Source organism: Diceros bicornis, chromosome 17 (genome assembly GCF_020826845.1).
Source record: "Diceros bicornis minor isolate mBicDic1 chromosome 17, mDicBic1.mat.cur, whole genome shotgun sequence".
In the NCBI taxonomy this organism is placed as follows: domain Eukaryota; kingdom Metazoa; phylum Chordata; class Mammalia; order Perissodactyla; family Rhinocerotidae; genus Diceros; species Diceros bicornis.
The window spans coordinates 44,764,123-44,782,676 of NC_080756.1; positions in this window are offsets into that span (position 1 = coordinate 44,764,123).

Here is an 18,554-nt window from a genome sequence, read left to right on the forward strand (position 1 = left end):
ATGTCTAAGTATTAATGTCTATTTTCAAAGAAAATTAAAGATTCCCCAACATTATAACATTATAAGTTGAATCTACTGTCCCCAAATTCCTTAGTCAGATGCTCTGTATAAAGTTTTGAAGACATATATATATATAATTATTATTATTAAAATGGTTTACTAAGGCATTGTACATTATTTTCTCTGGATCCTGAGATTTACACTGTTCACTCACATTTCCCATCAATATGGTTGACTCATGATTTGGAAGTCAACTACATAGAATGGATTAACCAGTGAACATGGACCCAAACAAGATCTGGCCCAAGGTTCTTCTAGAAGGACTCCACTGGGAATTGATGCTCTCTTTGGACAAATTTATCAAAGTATCAAGAATAGAGTTTGTGAGCCTACTGTGGTCTGTGAAAGCAAGATGATGAGCAATCACCTTGGCAATCCTCAAAGACCAAAATCTATTCTTCATCATGACTGAATCACAGGAAGGTACTCTAATCTGATCTGTTCCCAGGCAGTGAAATATCCTGACCCTGATGGCATATCTAGAACCTGAGCGCAGTACAATGCAAAGATTTTGGTCTTTGTTATCAAATGATTGATTCTAGGCTCCACTTTTTTTTTGTACTTAAAAATTATTTTTTTTAGCTTTAATGAGGTATAATTGACAAATAAAATAGTAAGATATTTAAACTGTACATCACAGTGATTTGATATACATATACACTATGCGTCACTTTTTAACCACAGGTATTGCCTTTGACAATGTAAACTCTCTGAGCTCTAACATTTTTATTTGTAAAATAAAAATTACGCCCATGTCATAGAGTTGCTGTGAACACTTAAGTAAGACCATCTACAGAAAGTGGCTGACACATAGCAGCTGCTCATAAATGTGCTTTCTCCTCTCATCTTCTCAAGAATTTTCCTAGGGAGGCTTAAGAAAAACTAGAGGGTCAGTTATCATTTTCAAGAGATCATGAAAAGAGCTTATTAAAAGAATGCATTCCTTGTTACTTAACCAATGACACAATAGGAGAAGAAAATGTATTAATATGGTAGGGGTGTGCTCACCAAAGGTTGTGTGGAGTCATAGGCAGTGACATACAACCTTGTGTGACTAGAATATCCATTGTGAGGCAAGGAGTAAGAGACTAGTCTGGAGAGGGTGATCATTTACCTGTAAGTGGCATTGAAGGCTTCTACAGAGTGAGTAATTTAGTCAAATTCAAATTTCAGATAGATAATTTTGGTAGCAGAATGGAACATAGATTGGGGAATGAAAGCAAGGGCAAAGATGGAAAGCAAAAGTTGAATTGTTCACATGAGGAGTAACAAGGGCCTGAATGAGAACAATGACAAAGGAGCAGACAGACAGACAGGAACATCACGATTTGGTTTTGCTAATCCTGTGGGGGTGCCACAAAATGACAAAGGGAATATGGAAAGAGAAGGCTTGAGGGAGAAAATAGAGAACATATCACTCGAGGCTGAAAGGAAGCAAATGTTTTTCATCCCACCCATCTAGTTTAGGTGAATTTAGACTTTAAACATTCCTTGTTTAAAGCAGGAAATGATAGCCGAGGACCTTGAATATTACAGTCCGATTAATAGTTTAAGGGGTACAATATATGCCAGTAATTAATGAAAACACAATATTAAAATATTATGATGTTAGATCATAGATAAAATGTCCATATATTCCAGATCTAAAATAGGACATGTCTGATAATAGACTTTTTTTTTCTTTCTCATTGTGAACTTATACATAAATAATTCAAAGAGTAAATTACATTTAATTATACATTTAGAGACTTGCTTTTATTTAAAAGGGAACATTTTTATGAAATCTAGACTAATCTGGAAAATCCAGACTATACAGTCACTTCTATAATACGCAGAAGAATTGACCACTTAAATTAAAAAACATATAATTTTAGTCATAAAACCTTCAACAATTTCATGAAAAATACATGTATTTTTCTGGGACTGAGGTAAACTTGGTTATCAACACTATTCACTTGAACTTTACACTTTGGAAATAACATTGTGACTCAACATGCTAATGTATGTTATCTCTTTAGACCAGTTCAGACTAATATCATTTGTTAGTGAATTAGTTTCTTTCCATACCTGGTCTGGGCATTAAAATATGAAGGTGCTGCTTGTACCACTCAGAATCCACTTGGTCAAAGCAGCTTTGGATGAGTAATACAAAATTTTGTTCTAATTCTTTTCTTTTGTTTTTCTTTTTCTTTCCTCCCTCCCCCTTACAGAAAAATGGGAATCCATACAATTTCATCTTAAAGACTATAATCTAATTGCAGGTGGCTTTTTCTATTAGTCTACATTCTTTCATAGTTTTTGAATTATATCATTACCTATTGCCAGTCCTAGATTTCACTAAAATATTTAAAGAATTATACTATGATATTTTACAGTATTTTCCACACATTGATTTCACTTCTATTAAACTAGTCAGACAGGAAAACCCAAAACTTGGGTCTCTCAGTCTTTAATTTCACTAGTTGCGTAGGAAAACTTACATGTGTGCTTGTAGGGTTGAACCATGACCATGTCATTTAAGTTGATCATAATCACATCAATGTGGATTCATTGATATTCTTAGAAATTTTTAAGGAATATATAAGAAATGATGAAATCATCTGAAAAAAACTTCAAATAAGAAAAACCTCCTATCATAAGAAAGCAAATGCCTAAGATGACTCCAGTGCATCCATTTTAATAACATCCATTATTATTTTTTTGAAAGTTTTGTTATTTAAAAATAATTAATGTGTCTCTCTGACACGCAATGAATTCACTCAAATAATTTCAACAGTTATCCTGGGTAACAAAAATTGCTCTACTGACTTATATTGTTTTATTCCAAGTCCAACTGAAAATAAAATTGATCACACGGCTAGGTCATGGTCACTATAATTTAGTGGCACCTTACAGTTATATCTTAAATGTCATCCGTACTGCTTCAAATATAAAGTACAGGATGACTCTTTGTTCCTTCTTCTTTGCACTTGTTTTACTACTGCTTAAAACTTTCAATTAATCACACTCATTTATTTAGAGCTTTCAGGTTTAATATAAAGCAGAAAACCAAACCACATAACCACAGTGACACTAATTCAATGGATCATTGAATTGCTAGCTTTGCCAGAGAAGCAACTCTTCAATGAACTACATTTGGCATGTCCCTTACAAGAGTTTCTCTGAAAAAGGAAAACAATATTTGTGTGTCAGAACATGTTCTGTTAATGACAGAACATATAGAAAAATCTACAGTGACGATGAATTTTCATCCTACCCAAAAGTTCAAAGTAGACTCCTTAAAATCACTTTTTTGCATATAGACTAGAATTTCATTTGTAAAAAAAATCAATTTCTGCAAATTTCTAGAAATGAATATTTTATATAAAATGAGATAAGTCTATAACTCAGTAGCAATTGAGGTATGACACCAATTTGTTTGTAGCATCTGTAGCCTGATTGATTTGCAGGTTCTATTCGGCTTCTATGGTTATGATGGAGAAGGAGCCCCAAGGAATTCTGAGCTTTCAACTGTCAAATCCTGAAGACCTGTTAGAATTGTGGTGTCATTGACAGAGTAAAGAAGTCACAGAGAGAGGTTAACGTTTTGGGAAAATGCTATAAGTTTAGTTTGTACTAATTACGCATTCACCTAAGAATGTTTAACAAGGAGTTTAAAATAATAAGTACCATTAAATAATATTTTAAATTTAACAAAGCACTTTTATAATTTTCACCTCATTTGATTTTCACAAAAATCTGATGAGTTGGTAAGCAGGACAGAGATTATCATTATCAAATTCATTTGATGAATGAGAAAATTTTGGAATGGAAATTATGGATTTGGGAAGAATACAAAATATTTTGAACCTGCTGTTTTTACATCAACATTTGATGGGTTAATATTTTGAGCCCTAACTTCGACAGTTTGATACTTTGATTCCCTATTTATGAACATAAATATTTTACCATTATATAAACATTGACGCATTATTATTTATTTTTTAGAATAGATATTTTAGGTTATTTTTTAGAATAAATCTATTAAGCTATTTTAATTCCATGATCAACTTGTTACATGCTGTATTTAAATAATTTCCTGATTTCCATTGTTATTTTTCTTTGACTGAAAATTTTTAATTGGGATCAGTTATTTGACATGTAAATTACATGAGAAAAATTTGATTAATAAGTCAAATTTTGTCCAAATCAAAACTTTTTTTTTTTTTTGGTGAGGAAGATTTGCCCTGAGCTAACATCTGTTGCCAATCTTCCCCTTTTTTCTTTTTTTTGCTTGAGGAAGATTAGCCCTGAGCTAACATCTGTGCCAATCTTCCTCCACTTTGAGTGTGAGTCACCACCCCAGCACAGCTGGTGAGTGGTGCAGGTCCGTGCCTGGGATCCGAACCTGTGAACCCGGGCCGATGAAGAGGAACGTGCTGAACTTAACCACTACGCCACAGGGCCGGCCTCCAAAATCAAAACTTTTTCCTGATTATACTTTCTCATGGCTTGTTTTGGGTTGTTATTCTACCAAGATAAATTTTCCTGGATCTAATATTATGCATTAAATATCACAATAAGATATTATTCTTCATCTAATTTTAGATGAAGATATTAACATTCATCTACCAAATTTTTCCATGTGTAGTTATAACCTTTCTTGGTCTTATTTTGTGTTGATTACTTCTAGCAAGTTTGTTTATTAAGGGCCACCAAGCCAAAATGCCATTGGGCTTAAAATGGTAGCATCAAAATAGCTTGCTTTGAGTTGGGTGCAATCTGCGTTTAGATGACACTTATTGCAAAATCTGGAGTAATACTCATTTTGGAGAGCAAAAAGAGAAAGATGAACCAGGAAAGGATTTAGAGATCACTAAATTTTAAGGCTCATATATGAGAATTTCTAGAAACCAATATTTCTTCAACAGATTATATTTTCTACATCATTGCACTTCCTTTATGTTAAGAAGTAATGAGCGAAACTCACCCTTTCCAACCAACCAGCATGAAGGAGAGGTACTGAATTGAATGAGACACAAGGAATCATTTCATTGGTATAAAGAATTTCAGAGGGGCCGGCCCCGTGGCTTAGCGTTAAGTGCGCGCACTCCGCTGCTGGCGGCCCGGGGTTCGGATCCCAGGCGCGCACGGACGCACCGCTTCTCCGGCCATGCTGAGGCCGCGTCCCACATACAGCAACTAGAAGGATGTGCAGCTATGACATACAACTATCTACTGGGGCTTTGGGGGGAAAATAAATAAATAAATCTTTAAAAAAAAAAAGAATTTCAGAGGAAGAATTTAACATTGAAAAATTGATGGAATCTGATGGATTTTCGAAAGATGCCCACTTGGATTGCCGAGCAAAATAATGTCTCAATAGCTATATTCAAATTTTGTTAGCCTACCATTTAAAACATCTAAGGCCTTAGACTAGTTCCTTCACCTCTTCCAATACAATAATTCTAGAACTTTTCAAAAATATCCCTCATTGTTTAACAACATTAATGACATTCATATTTACCATATGGAGAGATTAGGATAACTAGTGTAAGTGACACCATGAGAAAAATAAATAAAAACCTTTACTCAGAAAGTCAACATGTAACTTGAAGGGTAAGAGCACAGGTTTTAGAGTCAAATAGATGTGTATTCAAGTGCTTCCCCTGCCACATACTAGTGAGATCTCTTGGGCAAGTTTATTTTCTCTCTCCGAAGGCCCCAATTTCCCCATTTATCAAATGAGGATAATCATAGCTCCTATTTCACAGGTTCTTGTGAGGATCAAGTATGATAATGTATCCAGAGCCCTTAGGCCAGGACAACTAATACATCAGATATTTAACAAATGTGATTTAACTGAAAAGGACAATAATATATGTTTTAAATGTTTAAAGCACTATAGAGGTAATAGTTTTGCACTGAATCATATGTCATTGATATTATCATAGGCATTACTCTCTATTAGTATAAACATGGCCTGTAGAATCTAGCCAATGGTGCTATAAAATACCGCTGTCCTACATGTTCCCCCTAAAAAAACATGGTATTTAGAAAATATGCTTGCAGAGGGAGACCATAGAAATTTTTATGCAGACATTTTCTGGTAGACCTGACTTCGTATTTTAGCTATAGAAAATGATACCGAATATTTCCTACATTGTATTTTAAATTCAATGATTTTCAAATTATCATTCTAAAATGTATAAGATCTTACTCAGTAGATATTTTTGATATTCATTTTTATAAAACACAGCATATATATTATCTGTACAGACCTTTAGAAGAATTTTTTCTATTTTTTTTTTTTTTTTGTGAGGAGATCAGCCCTGTGCTAACATCCGCCAATCCTCCTCTTTTTTTGCTGAGGAAGACGGCCCTGGGCTAACATCTGTGCCCATCTTCCTCCACTTTATATGGGACGCCGCCACAGCATGGCTTGCCAAGCAGTGCGTCGGTGCGCGCCTGGGATCCGAACCAGCGAACCCCGGGCCGCCGCAGCGGAGCGCGCACACTTAACCGCTTGCGCCACCGGGCCAGCCCCGAATTTTTTCTATTTTTAAGTAAAATAAATTGCCAAACCCTGTTGCCTAGAGTAAATTTTCAGTTCCACAGTATAGTATAGAATATTTCTTAGCCTTTATATACTTGGAGAATTATTTAACCTCAAGAAAAACAAATTAAGATGACAAACTTAAAGAAAAAAATTAAGACTTTATAGGAATCAACCTTATCTTACAGATTTTTTATTAATTTATTGTACTCTTGAAGAGTTGTAAAAGGATATTAGAATTAGAGCTAAATATAGGAAGTTCTGGGTTTTTAAATATTCCTCAAAGAGTAATTAGGTTGCCCTAAAAGCCCAATCTCACCTGGGTTGGCAGTGAAATAACATCAATGCCTAATAAATATATTTTTAAAATAGATCAAGGTGATATAGAACAGATATAGTAAAGAAGAGGAAAAAATAAATTATTGAAATAGACAATTGTGTTTTACATAATCATTTCTAATTATAGGAAAACTTCATTGATACATTCTACCCTTGAAGAAACCAATCTGAATTAACAATAAATAAACTATAGACTCTAATAAGAGATGCAGATATATTCCTTTCAAATTCACACAGTAAATTTAGCTGCTAATAAAAGCACTTCTAAGTAATAGACTTTCATTGCTTGCTTTAATAAATAGGTAGGAATCATTTGAAACTAGTTAGACCCATTTGTTTTACACAATGTGTTAAAATCTTTAAGAACAGCTTGGTTAAAAGCCTCAAGCAATCTTGTTTACACTATTAGCAAATCCTTGCTTCATAGATCATACAAAAGTAAATTTCAGCCTAGCCTAGTTCAAATTATCATAAATTCTGAATTATATTCAGCATTTGAAAGCTGGAAGGGACCTCAGAGATCTCCCAGTGAAGTCTGTAATAATGAGGTTTTCCCGGCTGTTACATCTAAAATGCATGCCATATGTATAAACAAATTCTAAACATTGTTGACTATTTCCAAAATCTTACTGACACTGTATTGTTACTTCAGTATGGTATATCTTTTCAAACTTATCAATAATTTCACATGATATTTAGGAATGTTTTGTCAGGGTGATTTAAAATCATTAGCAGTATGTCACGTTGTTTTTGTTATTTGCTTTATCTTTTTGTTTTCTTGTCTCTCTCTGGTCTAGAAAGTTCAGGAGTAATAGTCTTCACACTAACAGTTTGAATAGACAGGATATACAAATAATATAGCTAAGAATTTCAAGAAGTTGTGAAAAGTCAAAACAGAACGATTACACAGATCTGAAATCACTAGTGGTGGGAGCCACCATGTGGCTTTCTACACACATGAGAGAAAGCTTCAAATTTCACTCCTGTATTCCGTCTGCTTAGGTGTACTTTAATATTGGGATGAAATCAGAGAAAACCTGTACAGGCAATCCTGCTGAACGGTACACTGCAATTTCCAAGACACTGGTTCTCTTCTTTCCAGGTTCCCTAACTCTATATTCTACTTCTTATAGACTTTTCTGGAACCTTATGGGAAAACTATCAAAATATGCCATCACTTCTAGGTGGAAAAAGTGGGGCTTTTGTCATTTGGGCACGATATGCCCTGTCATCCTGCTCCCTGATGTAACCTTCTTTATTTATCCATGCAATAAATATTTATTGGGCAGCAACCAGGTGCCCAGCATATGCTATGTTGCCAAGAGGAATGCAAAAGAAATGTTAGACATAGTTTCTGACCTCAAAAGAGTTTTATGTCTGATTATGGAAAAAAACACACTTTTGTGAAGCAGCTAAATTACAATGCATAACAGTGCCCAACAGTTGCCAGAGGAGTGGCACAATTAATGTTACAAGAAGGAGGAGATCAGTGCAGACTCAATGTCAGGAAGGTGCCCTGTAGAAGATAAATCTAGATCTAGACTTGCTAGAATAGGTAGAATTTTCTGGACTAAGGAAATAATGATGTGCAGTCCAAGTGTAAAAAACATCTAAGTGTAGAAAAGTCAAGAAAATAACTCTTAAAATGCAAAATGATTACTCTCTCCCTGCCATTAAATTAAAACTAATAAAATTAAAGATTCACTTTCTCAGTCCTATTAAATACATTTCAAGTGCTATTAATAGCCACACGTGGCTAGAGGCTAGAGTACTGGACAGTGCAGATAGAGAACATTTCTATCATTCTAGAAAGTTCTGTTGGACAGCTCTGTGTAGTGTTCAGTTCATAGCAAGATCAACCTGAAAGAAGTACAGGACCCAGGGTGAAAAGGGAGCTCAGCTCAAGTCACAGAAAATCTACTTTAAGGGCCAGTGACCCAAGGCAGAAAATAATTGCTGCATGGAAATTCCATTATGGATCCAGAGCATATTTCAGCACTTCATGAAGCCCATATATCACATAGAACTTTACCTCTTCAAAAGATGGACCAATTAGTATGAAGGACATAGGATATAAGGAGGTAAAAAAGGGAGGAAATAAACTAGCTTATGAACTAACTTATTTTGCGACGCCATACACACAATGTGAAGTGGCATAAAAAGTTAGCAATGTCCAAGTGCAAGAAAGTGAGAAATGGAGGAAGAACAATAGGAAACAATTTGCAGGTTTGACAAAAATTCTGCTTTGCAAATAACGGTTGATCTGCAGACACAAGATGATGCCTTAGATTGCTGTAAATTTAGGCTGATTTGTTTACAAGGAGAGTAAAAGGAAATCTAAACTAAACGACTGGAAGGAAAAAGGTACTAATGGAGCAGGAGGGGGATGTTGGAGGGCTTCTGTATATTCAGTTACTCAAACCACCCCATCGTGTTGGGAAGGTAGAAAGTCTGGGAAGAAGAATGATAAGGTAAGAAGCATCTCTCATACTGTATCTTTGATGATCAGGGATTACCAAGCATTTTTAACTCCCATCACTTTAGGACAATGTAACCTCTCTCTTTTTTTAATCCTGGTACCTTGCAGATTTATGCAGAGTATCCTCCAGTCCTCATATAGGAATCTTGATTATTACTGAGTTCTAATCATGATGCTATCTGGTGGTATCCAGGAGAACATAGACCATGGAAATACCCTCTGACCGTGTTTTCTGTTGTGACTGAAATTTTAATAGGCAGCTACAAGGGCCCAATTGGTTGAATTAGAATCTTCATAACCACAAATCAATGTTTATATATTCGTCACAATCCTTGGCATAGCTGACTGATTGATGAGGGAATTTGAGTTACATTTTGTTTTTTGCATGTTTCTCATGCTACTTAAAGAATTTTTAAGGATATGACAGACTTTAGAGCTGGAAGGATGCTAAGAGGTAATCCAGTTCAAGACATTTGTTTTAATATATAAAAAGCTGAGCCCTAGAAAACTTAAATGACATCCTAAAAGGCACACAACTTAATGGCAGCTCTGTGTATCCTAATTCCTAGCCCCAAATTTCTGTTTTATTACATTACGATATTAACTATGATATTAATTTTAGTGGCCAATATATGAGAAACAGCTGAATTCTCAGTTCTAATCTTGGCTATTCAAATAATATGTGATTCCAATTAGAGTAATTAATTTCTTTAGCCACAAAATTTGTATGTGCCCAAAAATATTTCTAAGCACTTTTATAAATGTATACCCATCTTCCTTATTATAGTCTTCATCTGTTATCTACAGAAGCAGTATTTGAAGATGGATGATCAGATACAAACGATTGGCCAACACAGACAGAAATATGTCTAAATTCTTCCCCTTGTGGCAGGCTATTACACTGGTGACTTTTAAAGCACCATGTCCCATAGTATTCACATGCTTATATAGTCCTTTCCCACTCTAGGCTTGGCTTGGCCATGTGACTTGCTTGGTCATTGGGACAGTGGCAAGTATGATGCAAGTAGAGGTGTGATGAAGCTCGAGCTAGAGGGGAGATTTATGGAGGAGGGACCCTGGAGGATGAGGAGCTATCTTGGATGTTCCAGCCCCAGCAAACTCCTAATTAAATACAAGCCACATGAGTAACTTCATGGATCTTTAGCATTTCACCACACACACACACACACACACACAAAGAGTTAACTATGTTAGCTATGTGAGGTGATGGATGCGTTAATTACCTTGATCTTGGTAACCATTCTACAATATCAAATCATCATGTTGTACACTTTAAATATATACAATTATATTTGCCAATTATTCCTCAATAAAGTTGAAAAAAAAAGAAAACAGTCCAACCAAAGCCACTTCCCAATTTCCCCCGTCTCATAATATGGTAATGTAATAATGAAAGAATCCTAAAAGTATAAAAACATATTTGTTTTCCTTAAACTGCAATTCTGGAGATAATTCAGAATACCAACTCCAAATTTTTTTTGATGGTTATGTGCCTTAGTTTTACTACAGGGACAACTCTGATATTTCTTTTTGTAGGAGAAATCAAGGTAGCAAGTCTCTTCTTTGAACTAACTAGGACTTTCAGACTTTATTGGATATCTTTTACCTTTATGGAATTTTAAAAATTATGGGAACTCAAAAGGGACTTAGATAGAGCTGTTAATAAACAAAGTTTGTAAAAAATATTAGTCTTCATATTCTAGTGAAGAGAGGTACGTAGAATAATCTTCAGGAGTAAAGGTCTCCACATCAAGTACTTTTTGCCTCAGAGTACATTTTATTTGACCTGGCTAATCTTTACCTCGATATTATTGGTCATTCACATGGTTCCTCATTAGTTATTTGAATCGTTCATGTATAGTTCTCGTCATCATTTTTTCTCTGTACGACTTTGTTGTATCAGTTGTCCTTTACTTATAAGTAATCCTAAACTAAAAACAAGAGAAGAAAAGATGATATTTCTTTATAATTTTGCCTTTCTGAAAGTCTTATAAATATCTGGGTTATACAGTGCAGTTTTTCAGAATCCAATGCAACTTCTAAAGTCAATTAGACAATGAAACTGATATGTTAACAGGCTATCTTCCAAAAAGGGTTATGTAGTCAAGCAAATCACGTAAATTCATTTGTGATGAATTTTAATGTATTAAAGGCTCTGAGGAAGAAACTGGATTAATTTTGTTTTTCAAATTTACATGGCTACAGAAATGTTTTCTTGCAGAATAGCTCATGATTGTTCAAGAAACAATTTGCTTTCAGGGATCCTGTAATTGTAAAAGTCAAGTGGACCTCTTTGTTTTACTCACCCCAGAGTTGTCTGTACTGGCTATGCTTTTGGGGTAAATACTCCTCAGTGTCTGATGGAAAATCTTCCACCTCTTATGTCATCCTCTGCTTCGCTCCTTCCTCTCTCTGCTCCAATATTACCTCCGGCACGGGCTCCGGCAGGGTCATCCTCCCTCTCAAGTTTATCATCGTTCACTCTCAGTGATTCCAAACTTGGCTGATCATCAGAATTGCTAGATCTTTTGAAAAACAAAACAAAACAAACAAATAAAAAACAGGTCTGGAGCAATCCCTTTCCTAGGATTCTGAGGCAGTTAAGAGTGGTGTGGGAATAGAAAAACCATTTTATAAAGTTCCCCAGATAAGTCTAGTGTAAAACAGGATGGTGAACAACTGGTTTGCCTCAATCTTGACTGACTATGAAAAGAAACGTGTTTTGGACTTCAAAGCTTTTCCTAAGGAAAGAAAAGAAGAGATATGACAACTAGAAGCAATGCATGATCTTTGATGGGGACAGGAGGGAGGTGGGCTGTGAAGGACCTTGATGGAACAATTGATGAATTTTCTTTGTGGACTGTGGATTCGATAATAATATTTTTTGATGTTAAATTTTCTGATTTTGATAATTGAATTTTAATTACATAAGAGAATGTCTGGGGTTTTTTTCCCCAGAAACACACGCTAAAGTACTTAAGGGTGAAGGGACATGATGTCTCCAATGTATTTTCAATACTTCAAGGAAAATATGCATGTATATAAATATAGAGAGAGATAGAAGAGAATGATAAAGTAAATGGGGCAACATACAAATAATTGGTGAACTTTGGTAAATGCATGTAGGAGTTCCTTGTACTATTCTAGCAAATTTTCATAATTTTGAAATTATACCAAAATTTATTTTTATTTTTATTTATTTTTGTGAGGAGGATCAGCCCTGAGCTAACATCCATGCCAATCCTCCTCTTTTTGCTGAGGAAGACCTGCTCTGAGCTAACATCTATTGCCAATCCTCCTCCTTTTTTTCCCTTTTTCTCCCCAAAGCCCCAGCAGATAGTTGTATGTCATAGTTGCACATCCTTCTAGTTGCTGTATGTGGGACACGGCCTCAGCACGGCCTGACAAGTGGTGCATTGGTGCGCGCCCAGGATCTGAACCTGGGCCACCAGTAGCGGAGCACGCACACTTAACCGCTAAGCCATGGGGCTGGCCCCTCAAAATTTATTTTTTAAAACGTTTTACTGTAGCTAAAACTAAGGGTCCTCAAATTTCACTCCAAAGATTGCAGTGCTGGGCTATAATTTGATTCACAGTAATCAAGAGAATAGATGTAAAAAAAAAAGCAGTCTGGAAGCATCATACCAACTGGAAACTACAAAAGTGATTTTTCAGATATAAATATCTTTATGGAGGATAACTAGACACTTGGCGAGTTGAACAATATAGGCTAAACTAATTGCAAATATCAGGTGACATAAAGATTATTTCTTTTTCGATGAAATAAAACCAAGAAAAAATATAATATAAAATACCATTTTCTGAAAATCCATGAGGTAGTCATAAATTAGACAAGTAATAGAGTAAGTATCTGATTTGAAGTCAGAAGATGCAAATTCAAATTTATTTCTTACGAAGTGTGGGGTTTTGAAAGAGTTGACTTAACTGTTCTTGAAGAACAGTTTCCTAATTTGTAAAACAAACTCACTCATAATACAGGCCTCATTAATGAGAAAAAAGTTAGTAAAAAAAAAAAATCACCAATTTATTACCTTGTGGATAGCAAACAGAACTTCTGTCAAGCATAATGTCTCAGCTATATAAAGATAATTTTTTAGCCATCTCACAAGTGCTAGTTAGCTTCTAGGTCACTGGACCTAACAAGAGATTCCATCCGAACTGTGAAGTGAAGAACAAGGCATGAGAAATATGTTTCCTGGTGATGGGGAAGCGATGGGAGTTGAAGAGAAACAAAAGAAAGAAGCTTTGTCTTACAGAATCATCCTACCAATGCATTATCTAAAGGGATTCCAGATACTCTAACCCAAATAGAGACAGGAAAACCGCTACCATCATTTTGTGCCATGACTCTCCCATCTTTGGGTTTTTATTTTATTTATTTATTTATTAATTTTGCTGAGGAAGATTAACCCTGAGCTAACATCTGTCCTCGTTTTTTGCTTGAGGAAGATTAGCTCTTAACTAACATCTGTGCCAATCTTCCTCTACTTTATATGTGGGTCGCTGCCGCAGCGTGGCTGACAATGGGTGTAGGTCCCCACCTGGGATCCAAACCTGTGAACCCAGGTTGCCAAAGCTGAATGCGCTGAACTTAACCACTAAACTGCAGGGCTGGCACCGAGTTTTTAAATCTGATTCTTTGATTTGGAGCTACTCTTCGAATAATTTATTTGCAAAGTTACATAAATGTTATTTTTCTGACCACTTATGCATCTGAAACTGTACTCTAATGGCTATTACATGAGAAAACACAAATTGTTTGGATGTGAAATCCTTAGGTCATAATATTATCCTTTCAAAATTCTTAGGTATTTTTCATTGTCTTGGAATATTTACAGTTGCAATGTCTGAAACTAGCTGGATACATTTTTCCTTTGCCAATAATCCTTTCTTTTCATTTTTCCCCTTATTTGGATACTTGACAGTTTTTAAATTATTATTCATTTCCCTTGCAATTTGAAAGTTTGTCAATAAGAGTTTTGTAGATTTCCTTTATTGTTTTATCTTGAATTTAGTCAAGTTACTCAAATCTGCATATGCAGGTCAATCAGTCAAGTTTTCTTCTATCATATCTTTATTTACTATTTCTGTTTCATATGTTTTGGTTTCTTCAAGAAAACTAATTAGTCACATATTGAAGCTCCATTTTAGGTCTTATTAACTATCATGTTTTCTTTCATAATTTTCATCTCTTTATTCTCTTCTTGTACATTCTAGGATAACTTCTCAAGTCCATCCTCTACAGTGCTGATTCATGCTTCTGTATTATTACTATAGCACAATATTCTCAGTGCCTTTTAAAATGTGGGCTTTAATTTTCCTGTTATACATTTAATTTTGCTGAAACTCTTCTTTAGCTTATCTATCTCCTTCTTGTATTCTTTATTGCCTGCTGTTGCTGCTTCTTGGATGCTCATTCTTCTTGCATGTTATTGAGTATAGCAAACAAGTGTCAGAATGTTCTCTTGAGTCTTACAAGAAATCAATTTTAGAAACATACTTTGCCTTTGAGTCTTCAAGTTGATAATTCTTTTCCATTATTCCACAGTAATTTTTATTGTTTATTGTTTAGTTTTTTTCTCCTTCACAAATTATTGAATGGGGCACTTCCTAAACTCAGTGACTCTCAGAATATAGGATGGATGGATTACCCTAAGCCACATTCTTCAACGAATCAATGACAACAAAATCTCCTTCTCAGATTCACACTTAGAAAGGAAGTTGATGTGCCCAGATTCCAATATGATTTTCAGTTTCTAGCAGGCATTCACTCTACTGAGGTGACAATTTCTCTTTTACCTCCCGCCTGGTCCTCTGAAACTCAGAGAAGATAAAATACACACAACCTAAAAGTCCCACCATCTGCTGTATCCAGGATATCTTTGTCACTATCTTCAGACCTTTGCTTATGGAAACAAAAGCAGCCGGTATGCAATGAGCAATCATCAGTAGTCCCACGCCATAGCACCTGCCCAGTTGTTTCTGAAAGATGCTCTTCCGAAATGGTAAGAAAGATGACAATTGGGAAGGTGGGGAGGTCTGAGAATAGACCTTTAAATACTTCAAAAATCAACACGTGTATTCTCTTTCATTGGTTGCTATATACCCTGGGTATAGACCCATAGGAAAAACATGAGGAAACTACAAATTGTCTTCTTATCTGTTTTAGGTGTTCTCTTCATCATGAGATGAAACCTGAGAAGGCCAAGAAAATTGACCTACCATTGGTTACTTGAAGTTCTTCCCAGATTCTAGCCTGAGGTTATTTGAGACTTGATGCCATGTTTTGTCTTTTTCTTAAGTATTTTCTTAAGTATCTTAAGACATGATTAGCAAATGTTACATCCTAGGACTATTTTAAATAAGTTCCCCTAGATGTTCTTTCACTACTAATACCCTCTTAATGGTATTACTTTTACCTGATAGTAATAACTAATAAATATCATCTGGCTTCCTCTAAACCTTCCAAAAATCCCGGTATTTCTGTACATCACAGGAAACTGTTGTGATTCTAGTTCGTGTTGAAAATTCCATTGATCTCCATTTTTTTGTCTCCTTTTTCACTAGTCTTACAAAGTTAGTGATTTGAAGTAATGAGAATTTTGTTCAGATATACTATCCTTTGAGTCTTTCGATTCATTTATTATTTTTCCATTTAGGTGTTCATACAGTAAACATTTAAAAGTAGTTACCATGTGCTAGGTACTGTGATAGCCTCTGCAGACACTGAGATGTAGGTTCTGCATGATGTAATCATGAAGACTGATGACAAATCTTTACACGACGCTGTAGTAAATCTTTCTGAAGCTATATATAGTATGAAAAATATCTAAATACTTATGTCAAGGAGCATCTGATTTTAATATGCTTAGGTCGTTATTTTTATCAACAACTTAGATTCAAAATTTCACTTTAAGTATTGTCTTCAGGACTGTGGCTTCTTGGTTTAATTCAAATCATTTTAATCAGCATTAAATAAATATTGCGAGCAAGACACTCCACTTGGCACTGTATGGAATGTAAAGGTAATTAGACTTGTTTAAACAATTTGAATTGTTTAATTCAAATTAAACAAAATTTGAATCCTCAAGTTTTTTGTCTAGCAGTGTCTTAGTCCATTCGGACTGCTGTAACAGAATACCACGGACTGAATAGCTTATAAACAACAGAAATTTATTTGTCACAGTTCTGGAGGCTGGAAGTCCAAGATCAAGGCGCCAGCATGGTTATGTTTTGGTGAAGACTGTCTTCCTGGATCACAGCCAGTGCCTTCTCACTGTGTCCTCACATGGTGGAAGGGGTGAGGGATCTCTGTGGAGTGTCTTTTACAAAAAACTAATTCCATTCATTAGTGTTTTGTTTCCATTCATTAATTCTCATGACCTAAGTATCTCCCTAAGACCCCACCTCCTAATATCGTCACACTGAGCATTAGGATTTCAATATTTTGGTGGGACACAAACATTCAGACTATAGCGAGCAATACAGACCAACTATAATTAACTTTCAGTAAAGCATGCAAAGTGTTATTGAAGCACCATGGCAGAGAAGATGAACTACAACACTAATGACTTTTCATTGAAGAGTAAAAAAAATTGAGCAGGGCCACATTGAATATGATAACAATTGGTACCATTTATTGAGAAGCTTCCATATGCTAGTCACTATAGTATATAATGTTTCCTGTACGTTATCTCTAATCTTGGAAAATGGATATATTTTTAACTTTGCGTTATCTCTATCAGTTCAGAGGGCCTAACAGAAATGAAATGACACGTATTTGAAACTTTGCTTGAAAATCCTTGTACCCATTTATTGGGGGGGTGGGGCAGGGGAGTGGGAGATAATTAGGCAATCTAGTACTAAGAGAAAGATAAGGAAGACCATGATCTGCATTAAACTTAGCTCCTTTGGCAGGTTACATTGCCTATCTACTCGCCTCACAGGCACATGTAGATATAAACTTTCCAGCCAGTATGCAGATCCACAAAGAAACAGTTTGAGGATTATAAATTAAGTGTCATCCTCTTTTGAATTGTGTACATTTTACCGCTAAGAGAATTCAACCAGGATAAACATATTAAATTTGTCTCTGAAATATGAAGAGGTGACAAATGTTTTCCACGTAAGAATTATTATTATTTTTTTTTAAAAAATCTTTCAATCAAATTGAAGAGGTCCTAGCAATGGCCAGAATTGTGGATGGCTCAGATTCCTAAAAGACACTATCATTTTAACACCTCAGATAAGTTTTCTCTTAGCAATGGCTGATGATTCTGTTCAATACGTGGAAAATTGAAAGAGAAGTGTGCAATTGTGAAGGAAAAATTTGATGGAAGAATGAAAATTTACAAAACTTGTAGGTGGGGCAGTGGGTTGATGCTTAACTTGTGATTATGTAAGAACAAGTCTGCTGTGATATCTGTATAGGTAAAGAATTAGCAAATGTTTTGGAAGATCATTTAGAATACTGGTAACACTTGAGAGTTTAATTTTTTCATGCAACATAACTTAAGCTGAGAGCAAATTGCTCTTATGGACCGATTCAGAAGAAATGTATCAAGCCTGTGTGTTTGTTGTTTGTTGTTTTATTCTTTCTTATAAACTGAAGTAAAGTATTGCCTATTACAATACCATTTCTCTTCGTAGGTTTATTACCTACCTTAGGTCACTCTAAATGAAAACTCATTTCCATTTCCTTCTAAAGTATCATTTATCCTTTTTAAAAAATATTCTCCATGGAAAACATCATCAGTGAATTAAAGCTTGGAGTGGTTAACGGTTAAATAAATTGGGAGAGGACATTTAAAATATAACATCTTTCCCCAGCTGCTTGGAGGAACATGAGAATGCGTGCACTACTGCTTTGTTCGGGAAGTGATTTTCTTTAAAAGTGGTGAAAATTTCTTTCGAATAAGTATTAACAACCTGATATTTATTTTGTTTTAAATTCTAGAAAATAACCTCTGACAAATTATAAAAATAATCTGGGAGCCACCTCTTGGTGTGTTCTTTTCATTGTATTGAGATATTGAAAATTAGACTACTTGGTTTCACTTTCTACTTTCTTTGAATTAGAAGGAGGCTGTTTTGCCATTT